This window comes from Brachyhypopomus gauderio, chromosome 7 (assembly GCF_052324685.1).
Source record: "Brachyhypopomus gauderio isolate BG-103 chromosome 7, BGAUD_0.2, whole genome shotgun sequence".
NCBI lineage: Eukaryota > Metazoa > Chordata > Actinopteri > Gymnotiformes > Hypopomidae > Brachyhypopomus > Brachyhypopomus gauderio.
The window spans coordinates 17,073,425-17,094,092 of record NC_135217.1 but is presented as its reverse complement, the minus strand read 5'-3'; the positions used below and the strand labels follow the sequence as shown (position 1 = coordinate 17,094,092).

General features: G+C 43.7%; 1 long non-coding RNA gene across 1 annotated transcript in view; it reads right to left on the bottom strand.

Annotated features, from left to right (window-relative positions):
• Positions 1–20,454, bottom strand: part of LOC143519082 (uncharacterized) — a 30,170-nt gene extending 9,716 nt beyond the window's left edge. Inside the window, exons 1-2 of the long non-coding RNA XR_013132351.1 lie at positions 20,155–20,454; positions 16,188–16,484 (exon numbers count right to left, since the gene is read on the bottom strand). This is a non-coding gene — a long non-coding RNA (uncharacterized LOC143519082). The remainder of the gene's footprint in view (positions 1–16,187; positions 16,485–20,154) is intronic.
• Between the last annotated feature and the right edge of the window lie 214 nt (positions 20,455–20,668).

Sequence of the window (20,668 nt, the reverse complement as noted above, 5' to 3'; positions counted from 1 at the left end):
GGCTAAGGGGAGGAGCTCAGGTAGGGGTGGGCTAAGGGGAGGAGCTCAGGTAGGGGTGGGCTAAGGGGAGGAGCTCAGGTAGGGGTGGGCTAAGGAGAGGAGCTCAGGTAGGGATGGGCTAAGGAGAGGAGCTCAGGTAGGGGTGGGCTAAGGGGAGGAGCTCAGGTAGGGGTGGGCTAAGGGGAGGAGCTCAGGTAGGGGTGGGCTAAGGGGAGTAGCTCAGGTAGGGGTGGGCTAAGGAGAGGAGCTCAGGTAGGGGTGGGCTAAGGGGAGGAGCTCAGGTAGGGGTGGGCTAAGGGGAGGAGCTCAGGTAGAGGTGGGCTAAGGGGAGGAGCTCAGGTAGGGGTGGGCTAAGGGGAGGAGCTCAGGTAGGGGTGGGTTAAGGAGAGGAGCTTAGGTAGAGGTGGGCTAAGGGGAGGAGCTCAGGTAGGGGTGGGCTAAGGGGAGGAGCTCAGGTAGGGGTGGGCTAAGGAGAGGAGCTCAGGTAGGGATGGGCTAAGGAGAGGAGCTCAGGTAGGGGTGGGCTAAGGGGAGGAGCTCAGGTAGGGGTGGGCTAAGGGGAGGAGCTCAGGTAGGGGTGGGCTAAGGGGATGAGCTCACCACAGGCCCAGCAGCCCCACTCACGCTAACACCAGGCTGACGCTGGAGCAACACCTGGCCATGTATTTGGGTCCTGTGAACATGACTGCAGTCACTTCTCTATCTGGGATCCAGACCTTCACACATGAACAGATGGATAAATGATGAAATGGTCATCGCATGCAGCCTCTCATTGAACCTGGGAAACTTGATTGCAGTCATAAAATCCTTAATTTATATCTGGTTTATTGAGCAGGTGCAGTAATTGTACATACTGCTCATAAACTCTCTCTCTCTCTCTCTCACACACACACACACACACACACACACACACACACATGCTCAGGGAGAAAGTTGTAGCTAAGACAAGTTGTAGCTATCACAAGAACCATCAGGATGAAGACCTCATTATGCAGTAGAGCCATCTGTACTAAAACACACACACACACACACACACACACACACACACACACACACACACACACACACACACACACACACACACACACACATACAAAGGACAGAGACTTGTAATCATTTTAATCAGCACTGACAGTTATACCTCTGGGCAATGTAAGTAAATAACACCACAGCTGTGAGTAGGACCTGACTTTTATCTCAGAACATTATGAATCATATTAATGAAAAAATATATTCAGACAAAGTCCACTGGAACTTCAGCAGTGATCCTGGAAAGCAGCTACTATAATTTCTAGTGATTTAATAAACAGTCATACACAACTTCACTTTTATGTACAATAGATTGCATTGCCTAACCTGACAAACATCTTTCATGCTCATACATTTTTTATTTTCTTGTCATTTCAGAGGTTGTCTTATCTCAAGAGATGGATTGAAACAGCATAGCAAATCAGCATTGCACAGCAGTTTTCTTCACAATGCAACACACTGTCTTAAAATATGCAAAAGCAGAAACACAGGTGTGCTGGGGTGGGGTGGGGGGGGGGGGCACAAGGATACAATCAATCACAGAAACACTTCAAACAAACTCTTTATGCACTTATGGTTCACCACCCAGATACTCCAGAGGTATACCCACTGCAAAAAATGTGCTGGCAGTTTTAGCAGGAGTCCACAGTTTCACAAATCTCCCCATGACCTCTGAATGAGCATGAGACATCAAAAGCTAAGTAGAACTGCACTTAATGCTGTATAATCACAGGTCAGCAGTCAGTGGGAGGGAGTGAACACTAGAAATGTAGAAATATTTAGGACAAATATAATGTTGTGGGATCCTGTGGTGCACGCCAGCTACGCCTCTCACACATGAGCCGTCTACATGGGCACAGGGACAGATCCCCAAACACCACCCACTCCAGCAGCCAGCAGCAGAATTCATGTGGGGTGGGAGGTGGAGCAGAGCACCTATGGCCCATCTCTGCAGGTACAGCTGCTACGTCCAAACACCAAGGTTACAGCAGATTGGATTAATAGCATGATTTAGGCCACACATGCCCCCGTGCTCTATTGATTTAAACACTGCTGTTTTAATGCTGTTATAATTGATCATTTCACCATATTAGACATGACCATCATAAATTCAACTAGCAAAAATGTTACACTGCAGATTTGTGGAGCAGTGTATCCGTTGTCTCTTAATTATCATGGAATGGACAAACCTTGTTTGGTGCAACATGCATTCTGCAGACACACACACACACACACACACACACACACACACACACACACACACACACACACACACACACACACACACACACACACACAGAGCCTGTACTGTCGTGTCTGCTGTGACATTCCTTCATGAGCACCTGCCACCTCTGCTCTTCGTGATCCTGGATGCACTGTGAGGGCTGTGGGGCTTTATTGACACCCGTCACCACCTTCCTGTCTCGGCCTGGATCAGCGTGCTAGTGCTCAGAACAAACCGCCAGCTGCCTGGACAGAACACATGGCACATGTGGGCCAGAGTTCATTACTGAGGCTCATGTGTAGTCTCACGCAGGTGAGTTCCCCCAAGAAGCTCCACCTTTGGCTTGAGTGAGGTAGACCCTGCTGTGTGAGGCAGTACCTGTTGTGTGAGGCAGACCCTGCTGTGTGAAGTAGACCCTGCTGTGTGAGGCAGTACCTGTTGTGTGAGGCTGACCCTGCTGTGTGAGGTAGACCCTGCTGTGTGAGGCAGTACCTGTTGTGTGAGGCAGTACATGTTGTGTGAGGTAGACCCTGCTGTGTGAGGCAGTACCTGTTGTGTGAGGCTGACCCTGCTGTGTGAGGTAGACCCTGCTGTGTGAGGCAGTACCTGTTGTGTGAGGCAGACCCTGCTGTGTGAAGTAGACCCTGCTGTGTGAGGTAGACCCTGCTGTGTGAGGCAGTACCTGTTGTGTGATGCAGTACATGTTGTGTGAGGTAGACCCTGCTGTGTGAGGCAGACCCTGCTGTGTGAGGTAGACCCTGCTGTATGAGGTAGACCCTGCTGTGTGAGGTAGACCCTGCTGTGTGACACTTGACACTGCTTTATAAAGTCCTTGTGGTCGATGGGACATGTTCATTTTAAATGTCCTGCTTGGGAAGTGGTTCTTGTAGCTGTCACAGAGAGGACAGTGAGATGAAACACAGCAGAAATCTGCTTGATAGCTTTCTGGTGAAAAATGAGAAATGGACTGAAATTTATGTGCCTATCTCATGCCCTGGATTAGAACTATAATTATGGACATACAAAGTTATGAGAGACTTTAAATTGGTGATTATGAAGGAGATTTCCAAAGATTTCCTGCTTCATGTCATGTGCAGCCCTGTGGAGTGTGAGCTTCTCTATCAGCTCTACAAACTTGGCCTTTTTGAGCACCACACCATCACATACTTTCCATTCAAAGAAGCACTGGATTTCAGTAAGTGTACTAACAAACATAGGGTTCAATGGAACCATGGCCTAGTTAAACTGCATTACTGTATTACCGCAATAGTGCGAGCGTAGTTAATAAAAAATGAAAAATAAACCACCACTTTGTTAAGGCAGAACATACACAACCCAACAATCCAGCCCCTACGCCCAGCGTGGAGATGAATTACCTTACTCTGACATAAACCCGAAACAGATCTCACACCATGTTTCCTGGCAGTTGTGGCTCTGCAGAGAGCCGGTGGTGTGCTAGGATGCAGCTGATGTTGGCTCTCAGAGCCCTCCTGGTTCCGTGCCTAGCCCTGCTCGGTTGGACAGTTCTTGTAATTAAAGAGGGTTTCAACACTGCAGTTCTGTGGACAGACCAAAAGATGTGACTGTGACATCTGGCCGTAGTGAGCGAGTTGAATCAGGCGAAACAAGAAAGACAGAGAGGCAGATTGTGGGCTCTCTTTGAACCTGCCAACACAGGGCATAATGCAAACTGTGAACTCTAGTGCTGATCTGGCTTCAATAAATCCAATCAAATAACTGAGGCACGAGCTGTGATTTATAGCTCTGCTAGCAGGTTTTGCCAGTGACCAAAGAATGAAGTACAGGCAAGGACTGCATAATGAGTTTCTAGAGAATAAAGGTGTGTGTCCTGGGAATGAATCCATATTCACAGGGAAATAAAAGCTGTTTTCCACCACCAAACAGCTTGCAGCTCAACAAAGATAATCAAGAAATCAAGATCTCAAAATGCGCTCTGGAGTTGAAAATGTTGATTAGAACACTGTTAATGATGGTTTCTAAAATATCCTATATTATGATCATGTGAGGCTGGCTTCATAAAATTACACTTCATCACTGATTATCCAGAGTCAAACTTTTGGTAGTTCCCAAGAGTCATTAAAAAGAATTGTAAAGTTAAGAGCAAATTAATTAACACTGCATGCTTAATTTAAAGCAAATGCACTCTTGGCTACAGAGACCACAACAGCTTCTATGAGTCAGTTTCCAGTTAACAATCTAGACATTAATCTGAATGAGTACTATTTAGACTCAGAATCATGAAGGAAGCACTCGTAAGTGTCTTCAAGGTAAGACGGTAACAGTCTTCAAGGTAGGAACAGCCACAGATGCTTCAACGTCTCTCTATCTCTCTCTCTCTCTCTCTCTCTCTCTCTCTCTCTCTCTCTCTCTCTCTCTCTCTCTCTTCCTCTCTCAGGCTACAAGAAAATTAATCAGCTACAATCGTGACTGACCAGACATTCTGTCAAGGCAGGGCTTAGGTTATGAAAGGCATGAGGCAATTGTGAAATATGTTCTTATCAGCTGGTTGTCTCATAAGTTCTTCTCCCCTTGAGGAAGCCTACTATTGTGTGCAACATTGGCAGAAAGCACACTGTAAAAACCCTCTGTGTCCCCAGAGCCTCTTCTGATTTGCTTCAGTATTATGTCTCCCTTCATACTAACAATGTACTCGGTCCCAGGCAGAGTATGACATCAAGACAGATTGTGTCCAAGCCAATGAGGACATGTTTTACAAAAGCAGTGAAGCTGCAGCAGCTGGGTGCCATTTTGAAAATTGTAAAGGGAGACAACAGGGTGTGCTTGTGCAGTGTTGAGTACTCTGCATTCTGTTACACATCTGATTTGATTTACATAACCCCACGACTAACACAGGTAGAGATGAGGACAACCCACAAACTTGACGTGTAATTCTGAGATAGCGTCTCCCTCTAGCTTGATGCTGAAACAATGGCTTTTGCCTTACAAGGAATGAAGAAACAGTGAGAAACATATGGACTGTCAACTGAAGTGCAGAAGGCAGAGATGGATGTGCGTACATGGCTGGATGTTGTAAACCAACCAGAGAAATGAGCAATGATGATGTGATATTTCATGATGTTCAGACTGCCAATCTCTGATGAAAAGCAGAACTGACCAGTGATAATCAAGACTCAGAGCCTGGAGAACGCAGCTTTAGAGATGAAGTCAATATGTTGAAGACTGAAGAGTTGAAAGTATTGAGTGAAGAGGACTTAGAAGAGAGCTATTTCACATGCCATATATCACATGACGTCTGTTAAGAAGACTGGGATGGAGAGTGGAGAGGCTTTTGACAGTTTGTTAACCTAGAAGTGAAGTCTGAAAAACATGCTCTAATCAGTATTATTTTCTGTGAATTATGCATAAATATGCAAACAGCTTTCTTCATAAAATTCCAGTTGTACATGGTTGGTTCACATACAACTTAATTGCATTTTCTTGAAAAATGTATACCTATCTTTTAAAACCACTAAAATGCAAAAAGTGAACTCCTGGAAAAATGTTGTTGCCTTTGATTTTCTTAAAATTTCTCTGCACAAAAAATGTACAAGCAATTTTAAAACCAAGAGCTGGGACTCCGAATAACAGGTATGACATAACATCATTAATGCACAGACCAGATAGCTGAAAGGACTGATAATAGTTCATATTTTATGTATTTAAAATCCTGCATGTCCTTAAATGGCTCTTTTCCGGTCAACCAAAAAAAAAAAGACATTATTACTGTGCATGGTCAATTGATATTGTAAATGTTATTAACACTGCTATGTGACTTAACCTTCTGGGCCAGGACAATGTTACAGTATTTTTAATTTCTACTATTTTTGCAACAAATACCTAACCAAGCAATGTCCTCAACAACAGTTGTTCATGAAACAGCGGATTTGCCACATTTTTTAAATAGCAGCAGATCTCCAGGACAAGAGCTGGATGTGTCTGGCTTAAATATTCACCCGGAGCTCTTTTCAGTCTAAGACACACTCCCCATCTGTTCTGGATCTGATTTTCCCTGCCATCACTAAATTTTGTTTTGTTGTAGGATGGATTCTTTTTCATTCATGTACATCTTTTAGATTTCCATTATCACAGCCTGCTGCATGAAGCCAGCCAGAAAATTATGATTTAATTAGTGTTGGAAAACCATTTTACATACTGAATATCAATAACATTAGGGTTAGCATTGTGTTTTATAAGAGATTAGGACTGATGTTTTAGAAGAGACAGGTACTGCATTTTAATGGTCTAGATGAGAGCCATTTCTTTAATGGCCTAGATATGACCATACCCTCTTACCTTTTACAACCTTTGAGGAACAAGTTATATATCATCACTTTTCTGTAGTAATACATATTTCAAGAGAATTTGGTGTTGGTTTACTGCTAAATATATGTGATTGTCACACATAAGAAGTCATTAGGATGCAGGTGTCTCAGAAAAATGAGCCATAATCTTCTTTAAATATTACATCATGTTGATATTTACTGAAATTCAAGTGAACAATTAAAATCCATCTTCATCAGCACAGCGTTGCATGTCTGTATGTGTATGTTCATGTTCATAGAGCTTAACAGAACGCTTCATTGCCCTGATCCAGGTACATCTAGCAGGGGTGACAGCACTATTTGGTACAGGCACCCAGAGACACCTGCCATTTGCTGGACTGGGACGTGATTCTCTACAGAAGAAAATGTCCTCTCTCTCTCTCCCTTCCTGCCTCATTACTCTCATTACTAACTGAAACATGTGCTGTGAATCTGGGAGATGTGTTCTGAGTCTGTAAGGGTCTGTTGCCTGGTTTAAACATTCTCCTTATTTGCATGGGGTTTGTTTTTTAGTGGAATTCTGAATGTGAACAATGGATATAATTGGCCAATTAGCACCACGTGGTGAACTAAGGCTCAGCTTGAATAAGGCAACAGCCAGTGACTACAAAGTACATGCCAATGAGCTGTGACAACAGAGCTTCAAAGTATCTACAGGCGTTCTGTTTTGTCAAACTATTTGCAAGAGATAAACAGTATGGCGTGGTTTATTTGGAGAGTTACAACTGCTGCTGTGCAGGGGAAAAAGGTACTTTAATCTTTCTTTTGAAAAGCTAACAAATAACAAAAATAGTTTGAAATGAGTATTTTTTTTTACTTTGTGAAAAGGGTGCCGTACTGATGACTTAAGGCAGGTTCTATAAAGGTCAAAGGGTACAGGTGAGTGATGACACAATGTTCGAGTAATGAAGGTGAGGCATTACTTGAACATTACCCAAACAGGTGCTGTAAGCAGGAAACAAATAAGAAAAAAGAAAAAAAAAAACATTAGGAGACTTTGATGAGACATCGTGAAGGTCGTGAGAAGCCCTGGAGCTACTACAGGTGAGCTGGCAAACTGCAGACACACTTCTGAGGGCTTCTGGTGCATTGACAGGTACAAGAAAAGCCGTCAACATGCTAAATATTTTTAGCAGTCTTACAGCCTCCGACAAAAAGGCCCTAAGCAGTTCTACCCCATTCTCCCCAAATGAATGCTCAGAAATGTAAAGCTGTAAAAGTGTAAAATGTCAAGTCGTAAAATGTAAAGTAACAAAGCTGTGATGTGTAATGTGAATAGATTGCTCATCTGTTCTTGGAATTCTAATTCTAAATTCTTACTAGACACCCACAGTTTCAAAATATATAAAAATATTCTCCTTGAACTAAAAGTGTTATGAAGACATATCGCAGGCAGTTTCCTATTTGGCAGATGCTCATACACAGAGCAACGTCTACGTTCATTAGAATGATGGTACACGTGAGAATCAAGCCTTTAGTCTTGATGTCCTTGGTGTTTTTGTTTCCTTTATGTTGTGACAATGGAAAGAGGAAATCATGTTTAGGTACCATGTGTACCTGTGTATCAGTTTGTACAGGACATACACAGGAAACCAATTAACAAACCTGTAAGAATTGCAAACAATTGCATGCAACATGTAACATGCAAAAAAAGCAAAAAACAGCTTTTGGAGAAGAAAACATTTAAACACTTGGATTTTAACTCGGACCATACGTGTCCGAGTTACCCTGCCTGAAACATGCCTACTGCCACACACACACACACACACACACACACACACACACACACTTCGCACCTGATTGCTAACCTTGTGCACCTGTGCCTTGTTTTGCTTCCTTTGTTTCCTCCGTGTTTTGAAGCCCACAGGAACACAGATCCAGTGCTGTGTTATTCCACAGCTCTGCGTTAGGCACACACTTCGAGTCACACACCGTGCTACTGTGTAGCGCCCCAGCTGTACTGCGGGCACTGCTTTGTCTCTGGTTGTTCTAGTCACCTCACCGCTGTGCTTTGTTTTTTGTTTTACAGAGAATAAAGACTCCATCCCTGTAGTCGCCTCCCTTACCTACTGACGAGACGAGAGACTACAGGAGAGACTACAGGAGAGACTACAGGAGAGACTACAGGAGAAACCACAGGAGAGACTACAGGAGAGACTATAGAACAGACTACAGGAGAGACTATAGAATAGACTACAGGAGAGACTACAGAAGAGACTACAGGAAAGACCACAGGAGAGACCACAGAAGGGACCACAGGAGAGACTACAGGAGAGACTATAGAATAGACAACAGAAGAGACTATAGAATAGACTACAGGAGAGACCACAGAAGAAACCACAGGAGAGACTACAGGAGAGACCACAGGAGAGACTACAGGAGAGACTACAGGAGAGACTACAGGAGAGACCACAGAAGAGACTACAGGAGAGACTACAGGAGAGACCACAGGAGAGACTACAGGAGAGTCCACAGAAGAGACCACAGGAGAGACTACAGAAGAGACTACAGGATAGACTACAGAAGAGACTACAGAAGAGATTACAGGAGACTACAGAAGACACTACACGAGAGACCACAGGAAAGACTACAGAAGAGACTACAGAAGAGACCACAGGAGAGACTACAAAAGAGACTACAGAAGAAACTACAGGGGAGACTACAGAAGAGACTACAGGAGAGACTACATGAGAGACGACACGTGTGGTGTCTTTTTGATCAAAACTAACTTGTGTCTAAGGGCGTACTCACACTAGGCACGGTTTGCTTGTTCCGTGCTGGGGCCCGGTTATCCCCCCTCCCCTCTCCCCCTCTGGCCTGCACTCACACTGCCTTTATCAACCCGGCCCGAGCACGCTTATGTCATCACAACGTGACTTTATTTGGAAAAAAAAGGGCGCACGCACAACACTATGGAGTTCACGATTCTCTTTTTATTGTATTTTTGAAGTCGTTTTGGGAGTGCAGAAACACGGTGCAAGTACCACTGTCTTTGTACCACTACAGTTGAAACTTCTAAAAAGAGAACCACTCATTTAGCTAAATTTAACTTGACTGCTATTTAATGGGCATTTAGAATCCTATTTTGTTTTTGACCCTTTACCTTACCCAAACAGCAATGCACAGATCCATCCATCCATTATCTTAACTGCTCAATACTACTAGTTGGGGTCACAGGGGGGCTGGAGCCAATCCCAGCATTGTCTGGTGAAGGCGGGGTACACCATGGGCAGGTTGCCAGTCCACTACATGGCCAACGCACACGCACACACACCTACGGGCAATTCAGAGTGACCAATCAACTTAACACGCACATCTTTGGACTGTGGGAGGAAACCAGAGTACCTGGAGAAAACCCATACAGGCACAGGGAGAACATGCAAACTCCACACAGAGCAGACTGGACCAGACCGAGAATCGAACCAAGAAGCAGTGCACAGTTTGGCTGTCAAAATGAAGACATAATTACAGACCCTCTGGAAAAAAGTTTTTCTTGGTGTTTTATAAGTCTGATGTGAATACAGATATTTCTTTAATGATCAGTTAACTGATACGTTAAAGTATCCACAGATTCTGTATGTAAAGTGAAATGAGAGCAGTATTTTACCCTTGGACCACCCACTCGGACCACACAGAGCAGTAAAACTTCAAATATCTGTCCTGCTGAGAACTCCTTAAAATTCTTCTCTCATGAACTTTCACTCTCTTCTTGTTTGATTCTTCATTAGGCTGTTATGTCATTGGCTGTTATGCCACAAAAAACTAATAGATACCACAACCTAATGCCCAATTAGGCATCTCGCTGTAAAGGTTAACATTTTTTAAATCCTTGCAAAATGTATGGAGATTTTCTAGTATTTTCCACCTTGACTAGACTGGCTTCATCCAGTGTAGATCATGTTTGTGTAACACCAGGAGAGTCAGTCTTTATCACTGTCCTATTCCCCTAATGAGATCCTAATGCTTGATTCAAAAGCCTTTGATCTACTAGAATTACCTCCGTTATACCTTTAGTACATTGGGTTTGGCAAAAGATTTGACAAGGGTTAAACTTCTTTACATCTGCACTGGCTTCAGTGCCTTCCAGACACACAAACACATCTCGTGTCTCTCTTTTGTGTGAGCACCTAGCCAAGACAAGGTGCCCCACATATGCGAACAATCCAGAGTAGACACCAGATGAACAGAAAATGAGGCACATATACCGGTCAGAATTAGGGAAGTGAATGAAGATCAGGTGCACCTGGGAACACCACTAACGAGCAGCTAACGAGGTGGTGTAGAAACATGTGGGAAAGGAAGGCACCCAAGAACACGCGTCGACAGGATGGAAGGAACAACAAAAACTGAGACATGGCGGATGCCGTATGAGGTGGGCCATTACGTTTTCATTAACTGGCCATGTGAATTCGGTAAAAATACCGTAATTTATTGTCACCATTTTTAAATATCCTAGACAATCCCTATTTTATCCCCAATTCAGTTTTTAATACCTTGGATCAATATTTATCAAGCTTCATTTAGAATAAGGGTCATGTGAAAATCAAAGTCATTTCTCCCAAGACCCAAGTGCAGTGGTTATTCCCACCACCTAATTACTCTTTTATTACTGTCTGGCAAATATCCATTCAGTCCTCTGCTGGAGGTGAGGACATCATGGTCTATGGGACAGGGTCCCAGCCTGGAGGGCTGTAGAACAGGAGACCATTTAGTCTCTCTGTCTAATGACTCTACTTGTGTCCCCGGTTTTGACCAGTTTCTTTACTTTCTGGGTTCTCCTTATTAAGAGATATCCACTATTCCCTCCCTTGCTGTTGGATTCCGCTTTCAGCTGCTTTGAGAAAAAACAGGAGTCAGGTTGCGAAGGACTTTTAAATGACCTCTTCTTGCACTACCCCAACTTCTTTAAATTTCCACTCATTTAAATGTACATTTTCAGGTAGATGTAATTATAAGTTTGAACCTTTGTCAAAAATCTTTCCCAGAAGTTCTAACATACCATCCTGGCACTCCCCAGATGTCTTGTTCGACCGTAATATCAATTGCAGAGGTACTATCACAATGACCCTCAATAACCTCCTCAGCCTCCTCCTCTCTCCCCCCGGTTAGACAATGATGACGGATTATGGGATAAAATACCACTTTGCATCCAGTTCTCTTCATTGTCCCCTAGACGTGATCTCATTGAGCTGAGATTTGTTTATGGCCTATTCTGGACTAGGTTTAACAGATGCCAACAGGTCCTGGCAACACTGCGTCATACGTTCTAGATATATCCCTCTCCTGCTGTGTTTTTGTGGTCTATATACAACTGCCTCTCCACTGTTCTGAGGATGTTTCTTGAACCCTGTCCCTTGAACACCCTGAGGGTGTCTTTCTGGCCTGCCCTCTGAAGATACCCATCTCGACCCATAATGTCGATGCCCTGGTCTCCTGTACATTGTTAGCTAGATGACTTATTCTCTTGCTCTGGGGGCAGTCCACGTCCTGTACATATAAGCACTGGCTAAAAGATTTGATTTGCTTCATACACCTGGAAAAATTGAGGCTTACCCTGAAAGGCATGGCAATGGCACACAGCATCCATCACATGTGTTAAGATTTATCCTTTAATCTTTCAGTAATATGCAGGACTTTGATGTCTCAGATATTTTGAAATATCTGTACTTCACTGTCTTTCTCTCTCCCTCTTTCCTCTTTTCTGTCTTCTTTGGTTTTTGGATATGATTGTACTGCAGGATTTGCTGGTTTCTGGTCACTGTTGTTTAATATCTATATCAAGCAAGTATTCTTATGGTGCTCATCTTCCACAATAATACTAATAATAATATTAATAATAATAATAACAATAATGCTTTCTGCTAGCTTGCTTTATTTTGCCATGTGCTGATCACTACTTCATATGCATGTACGTTTGATAATAATAATAATAAATAGAATAAAATAAAATGAATAAGATGAACAAAGAAATGAACCATGGATCAACACCAGCGTTCTACACAAGGAACCGTAGAGTAGTGGAGGAGAGCTGCTAACAGAAGAGGTGACTATGTTCGTAGTTAGGACTGCAGAGGCAGGAGAGAAGGTCAAGTAGAGGAGGGTGGAAGATGACATTTTTGATAAGATGCCAATTTGATTTTTTTTTTTTAAACAGACATCATTAAAACCTTCTGAGAGAAAGCTCCCATCTGTTGTTTATATAATCTTGTGCAGCGATGGTACGAATGCTGCTAAGTAAAAACCAGGTCCGAAAGGGAAAATGTATATTCCTGCTCATGGACGTAATTTTGATTTCAAAAGTGGGGGGGACATGGATACGTCGCTATTTAAATATTTGGTTTTAACCGTAAAAACTGGGGGAGACCAAAACCGGCTTTTGAAAAAGTGGGGGGGACAAGTCCCCCCCCCCCCCCCCCCCCTCCAAATTACGTCCGTGTTCCAGCTAATTCATGCTTTATACAAACTGCACGTTAAGAACATGTGATCAGATAAATAAGATCTTTGCTCTGAGGCAACATATGCGGACCATTATCGCTGCATGTGGTGGACAGTGGTGTCTTCTTTAAGTGTGTGGACATGAACGCACAGGTGCAGCCTTGATGTCAGCTGGCACAGTTGTGAACACCCCAGTGAAACACACAGCACTCGATCTCAAAGCAACGCTCCCAAAGATAAACCTTTCAGCTTATCGGCATTGGTCACCATCCCCGCAACTCAATTTGAGTGGGAAAGACATCAAAGTACCCTCCCATGATAAGCCATCATCGTTAGGGGAGAAAACTGAATGAATTCTTACAGGGAATAGTTACAAAAAAATGTTTATATCTGGGTTGATACAAGTTCATTCTCTCACATCTGTACTAAAAATAGTGTCTGCATGAAGAATACTGAGCATGAAGATGATGATGATGACGATGATGATGAAGAACATATACAGCACTCCGCCACCAAATCATGTGTAATTCAATAAGAACCGCCGCTTCTGTGCTGCTGAGGGTTCCTGGGCTCTACCAGTCCACAAATACCACAAGTGGCTTTACAGTCTGGCCACTCGGATTTGTTTGTGAAAGGCTTTCAGTGTGAAATATGAAATAGCATTAAGTGGCCATGCAATTGGAAGCTGATGCATAGCCTAGTGCTCCATTACCTCTCAGCATGACTGTACTGATTTTGAACAGTGCACTGGCTCCTGTGTGTGTGTGTGTGTGTGTGTGTGTGTGTGCGTGCGTGCAAGGGTACGAGCATGGGTGCATGTACATACTGAATAATGAATAATGACGCGTCCTTCAGTCTACATAACTTTGTGAGTGAATGATGCAAATTATGTGTGTGTGTGTGTGTGTGTGTGTGTGTGTGTGTGTGTGTGTGTGTGTGTGTGTGTGTGTGTGTGTGTGTGTGTGTGTGTTTGTGTGTGTGTGTGTGTGGTGTGTGTGTATGCATATGTGTGTGTGTATGTGTATGTGTGTTTGTGCGTGTGGTGTGTGCGAGTGTGTGAGCACGTATGTTTGCGTATGTACAAGCATGTGTGCCTGCTTGTATGTAATCATTTGTGAGTGAGTGGTCCAAAGAGCCTAAAGACTCCCATGCACTCCTCCATGGTGCTTATGTCTGATTGTTATTCATTAATGGAAAATGATTTCCACTCTCACAGCATACATTTAACTCTGGTGGTTTCTATTCATCTTTCTGCCTCTGCTGATTGATCCCCAGATCAAGGTTATCTGCCTCAGTCCAGATCTAAGAAAGCCCTCTTTCACAGTCCTGTCGTTTAAAAGCATGAGAGTAAGCATGGCCTCTAAAGAAAGACTGTCAGCAGATAGAAAATCTGCTCCTGCCATGGGAGGCGGCTTGGGTTCAAGCCCCCAACACGTGCAGCATATTATATCAATAAGAGTCCTTGGGCAAGACTGAATCACTACATTTGCTTCCCTCTGTAACATGACTGAAATTGTAAGTTGCCCTGAAGAAGAGCATCTGGCAAATCCATAAATGTGCATTTCAAAAGAAATCACCTCCTCATTCTCCATAAGCTCAAGTGCATCGAGCAGTTGTGTGAATCTTGTTCTCCACCCCAGTCTGCAACCTCAGATGCTGGTTCCTCTCAAACCAGCCCGGCAGCCTCCAGCCAGGGAGAGCAGAGCTTCACAAAGAGCAGGAATACGCCTTTTCTTCCGTATGCGGCCTTGCTGTACATTTAATTGTCCTGCAGACATTCGAGCCCAGGTGTACCGAATGGTTCATATCTGATGCTGCCTCTTTCATTGTGAAAGCAGGTAAAGGCAGGTCGATATGAAAACCACACTCTGCACAAATGGGGACCTTCCACATTTTCTGAAGGAGCCAGTGAATGCAGTGAGTTTATATATGAACAGATTCTCATTCTTTTATGTCCTAAGCATTTCAGCTGCAAATACAAGAATTTAGTATGTCATTATATCATAGAAATTGTCTGTCTGCTCCTAGCTGGTGATTTATTCAGTAAAGTATGATGGATTCCATGTATTAATGAACTAGGTTCCATGTGAAAAAAAACTCTTTACATTTAGGATGAAGTTTTTCATGCAGCTTTTCAGCCAGAATGAAGGCAGCCACCCTGCCGAGGACTAAAACCCAGGTCTGAAAGGAAGTAAACTGGTGCTCTGACCACTGGGTCACAGAGCCAGCTCCCTGGTTTAGTACCCAGAGCATCTATCCAACCTGTGAGGGTCTCCCATGCACATGACACTTGCCACATTGCAAACACCTGTCCTTTCCACCAGGACCCGGTGACCCTCATCAGGGGTCATCACACTGCACAGTCCCAGACAGCAGGGGAGGGTTCATATAGCTTCACTCCTGTTTGTCTGCTCTTGGGCCTGGCTTCAAGCCTCAGGTAGGGTGGATGTCTTCAGCCTTCGTCACACCGACAGATGTTCGGATTCTGAATGGACCACTCTAAGGTGCTTACGTTTTCTTACTTTGGCAAATTTCTTAACGGTCACTGGCACCACTAGGCTGACACCACAAGGACGTCACATTTTCTTGAGAGGTTCAGTTCATCTTTGATTAATCTTCCCAAAGGGAGGTGGAAGTAACTTGGCCTCCGCTGAAAGAACCTTTCTTAGAATGGGAATCAACAGAGAAGTTAGCTGATTCATTATTCAGGGGCTGTTTATGATCACTCATTGCCAGCAGCTGTTTTCTCCTGCTTCTCTTGCAGGAGGACCTGCATCACAGCTCCAGAATCAGTTCGCCGGAGACGAAACAGGGACATTTACTGGCAGAGCAATAAAAAAAGCCATTTAGATATCTAGTTTATAAGTCAGTCATGCACATGCATGGGAACTTGAGGGTGAGCATCCAATGTCACATTTCTGAAGTCACCTGTATTTCTCCAGAGAGCATGTTAGATTTAAAACCTTAGGGCCTATAAACGATACCATCAATCAGAATGAATCTGATTTCACTTCAACAAGTTGATGCCAAGCAGTTCAACAGTAATACTAATAACAGAATAGCACTGTCAGTCTGTTGGTGATCTGGAACTGGCATTTTCATATATTCAACTGTACAGTATTTCCCTGGAGTCTGAACCAGCAGTCTGGACCTACCTGCTGGATAGCCTGTAGCTGCTTACCATAGCTGCAAACAATCACCATGAAGGGAAGAGGCAGATGATGTAAGACACGTCGTAGTCCTGGCTAACCAGTTCACGCTGCAGGTAGTGCCAGGGTTCCTTCAGGCAAGAGCTGCTCCAGCAGATCAGGGAAGTGTCCAGACCATGGAGCCAGGAGGAGGAGATGCCCATGACCGCCTCCCTGTAGCCGGTGGAGTTGGCCTGCACGTCTGCCATCGTGGGGCCATAGCGCTCGCGGACAACAATGCCAGGGGGACGAGGGACACTTTACCTGCGGCGAAGGAAACAGAATGTCACAGGCATGAGCCCCGTGTTCTCCTGGCTCTCGCTCTGTGTCCGTGCATACAGACAGGCGCCGAGCGTATAGCAAAGACCTTCAACGTGAGCACACTGTGCGAAGGGAGGGGTCTCGGGGCTACATGCGCTGAAGTGCTATAAGCCTCAGATGGAGGAAGAGGCTCAGAGTCCGAAGGACTGAGCCACTATGCTATGAGGAGAAGGATTACAGCTTCATAAGAGCTACTGTCACGAATTCGGGCTTCGATGTCTCCACAGGAAGCCACTTTCTTCCACATGTCTCCCGAGTCCTGAAACAAGCTTCCACCAATCAGAGCTGCAGACTGTCGATTAAAAAACCTGTCACACCGTGCTCTGTAAAAATGCCACTGCACTTGATTCATGTACTCTAATGAATGCACGCCCATGACATGCTTCAATAATACATTCATCACCTCCGTGTACAACTGTTTTGTTTGGCATGCCCATATATGGCATTATTGCCAAGTCAGACCATCATAAAGATGTCGAATAAGACCATCATGAAGAAACTCAAGGATAATATATGTTATTCTTTTCATCCTGTACGTTTAGTGAGGCTCCAAAGACCGTACGGCTTGTTGCATCTACGTAAATCCAGCTCCTGAGAAGATGAAATGTAGTTCTGGTCCTCTGTCATTGTTATTTCTACATCCAAAGACACCTGTGCTTTTTAAGATCGTTTGGGAACCACAGAAAAACTTTTGGAATGTACAATACAGAATAATTACAATCACAAATACTTTATTTACCTGTGTGTGTGTGTGTGTGTGTGTGTGTGTGTGTGTGTGTGTGTGTGTGTGTGTGTGTGTGTGTGTGTGTGTGAGAAAGAGAGAGAGAGAGAGAGAGAGAGAGAGAGAGAGAGAGAGAATGCAATTATTTTTGTGAATAGTATAAAATCTGTGACTGATAAGGATCTCTGATATTGCCTGTAAGTCCATAACAAGCATGGCAAAGTAAAGTGCCTATTAAAAACATTCTGGGAAGCCCAAATTGAAATAGTACATTTGGCACAGAGATAATTTGGAGTACTTTAACTAGAACTAGGTTACTGGTGAGACAGAGATGCCTGTTCCTATTACTGTCCTAGATTGTAGGTTATAGACAAAAGAGCCTCTAGGCTTAACTCCAGTGGGAATATATATCCACTGCAGCACACTGCTGAAGTGAAAATAAGGAAAGCACATTAATTCATTGTTATTTATTGTGTACTGGTACAATGTCTCACTGCTTCTCTCTCTCCATCTCTCTCTCTCTCTCTTCCACTGTGTCTCTCTCAGCAGTCGATCGCTCAGAACAGCAGGCTGCATCTCATGATAGCAGCTCTCAAGACAGTGGGCAGTTTAGACTTTTCACATGAAGAACTCTTAGAGCTCATTGGGGATGTAATATCGACACTACGTAAGTGCGGATGGCAAATGGCTGCCCTCTCCAAGGGGAGCCCTGCTGCAGCACGTCCAATCACGTCCGAAAACTTTTATAAGCATCTATGACCTCAATTCCAGAAATCCTATACTGATAATGCTTATCGTCACATTTAAAGGAGCACATGTTGCTTCGTAGCTGTGGCCATAACTGTCCAGATGTAGAAGCCAAGTCTGTCTGCGTCAGGTCTGCATCAGGTCTGCGAGCATGCTTTACTCACGATTACGCTCCTGACATGCAAGTGGCACAGATACGCCATCATGCCAACTATGAAACATCAGACTCACCCATTACAAGTGCACAATATGTTCTTCAAGGAGTCTGTGAAGGTCTTTTTTGTAAATACAGGTGTTTGTGAACTTCCCCAGCAGGTGAGCTGCCCGGCAATAGAGATGATCCCTTGACTTTGCCAGTGTTTTGAGTGTTTTTCATTTGTTTGTTTGTTTGTTTGGGGGGTGTTTTGTGTGCCATAGCACTGGGCTTGACAGTGACGAACCTTTTCAGCAGAACGGGATTGAAGAAATTCAACACAGCGGCTTTACCTTCCGCTCCACATGACAGGAGACACAACGTACTCACATCACAGCATCCTTTACCAAAGGACATTACAAAAGAAACAACAAACAAACAAGCTAGAAACATCATGCTGTGTTCCATCTGTGCGGCTCCATACCTTAACGTCCACGCCGCCACTGTAATGACAATCTGCCCAACAATTACACAACACATCTGCCAGTCTAATAGTGTCAATAAACCAAATCTAATTGTACAATTTTGGGGGTAAAAACTCAGCAGTAATTATGCACGCACATCTGGTACAGTGATCGTTAAGTGTTTGATGCGTTTCAGTTCTGTTTACAACCAGCAAACTGTTATTATGCAAGGTTCTTTCTTACCATCTGAGCAGAGATACTTTGCCCAATCCTGAGGAAGGTGATCGCAACAGATGTGAGCACCACTATAAAGGAAGGGGCTGGTGGCTTGGTCCCCCTGACATCGACTATAATTAAGATTTACATGTATGGACTGTGTATTATAGATATATGTGACAATCTGTGGATTCAGATCCTGATTACACCACAGTAAAATAAGTAAAAGTGTTGCTTTACAATAATGATTAGTCATGCCCATCACTGACAGGGCAGATGTGAAAGTACTTGCCTCCAGTGCACTTGGTGTAATTGTACCTAATGAGCCTGTAAGGTGTAAATTTTAGCACTCCACTCAGCAATTACTGCAGTAAATACAAATATTTAACATGTTCAATTCTGAATAGGACACTGACTGACAATGTCCTGACCTCCTGCTTCAGAAGTGCCCTCTCAATATCCCCAAACAACATTTAAATAACAGTTAGTGTAAGCTAGGTAGAGGTGCTCTGAAGTACTATCTTCAACAGAGCAGACGTTTTCTTTTTTATACCTTTCAAAGTCTCAATATCTATCCAACAGCGTCACATTAAAAAATGCACTTCACATCAAACCTGCTATTAGCTTTGTTCCGCTACGTTTCACATAATTATTACCTGTCGATGCAAATAGGATGTTCAAAATAGAGGACTTTTGTACACAATTATACCGCCACATTTTCCTTTGCCCTTTTCCAAGGTATATGCTCCAGAAGTCAGATCTCCTCAGGACGCAATATAAACTCCCTCTTGAGGAGTGGAGCATATAACCTCTCATTAGTAGCGACGTCTTCTACTCATGGGCTGCTTACACACTTGTAAGTATGGTCTGTGTTGCATCTTAACAATATTTAATTCTCTCGCAACTTAATATTAAACATTTTGCCTACACCCAGTCTTGTCAGTCATAGTCACCCCAGCATCTGCATAAGAAGGTTTATTCTGGATAGACTGGAAAAAGGCAAATTATTATAACCAAGGTTCAAACGGTTCGCGTCTTTGGGAAGGAATTCAAATTCAGACTAAATTTCCTCTATTAGAGAAAATGCTTCATATCACGAAGCCAACATTATGGTACACCACCGAACAGCAGACACCACGGAGTTGTGCATAGGTCGCTTTTTCAATCTTTATCTACACATAACCTACTGAAAGCGGACATATATTGAAAGTCAGCTTCATTCATCGCCTCAAAACAAAAATTGTGTTTTTTCTTCTGCATCTTATTTTAAAATGTGACTGAAGACAACTTATCCAAAGCTTATATTATAAGACATGCACTATAAATACTTACCCAATAAAGAATGAATGAAGCCACGCCGCACGCGAGCGGTTCCTCCACGGTCCGTGTGTGCTCGTGCGTCCCCGAGACGCGCGCTCGCCGCTCGCGCTCACGGAAATGCTCACAAAAGATGCAATTTGTGGGTGAACGTGGCAGTGTGTAACGACAGAATAAGCACGATAACGAGCCTGTTGTTGAGAAAGTTGCGACGAAGCGACGGATTCACTGCCACGACTAGATGTCCGGTTGACATCCGTGTCCCCTCCGTTCGCCCGTTACCGCCGTTACTGTCGCCGACAGCTCTCGCGCAACTCAAACTCACGTTGAACACAAACATACTGGTCGATATGTCGCTTTATCCGAATATACTATGAATTACCAATAAATAATCGGGTGTTGTTTGGTAGAAACATTTACTTTTTCTCTGAGTTGGAGTAATCTATTATAAGATCTATTCTAAGCTACTAACCATTTAAAATAACGGAAAATATAACTGTTAAATTAAGAAGGCATTATGCACTTACGT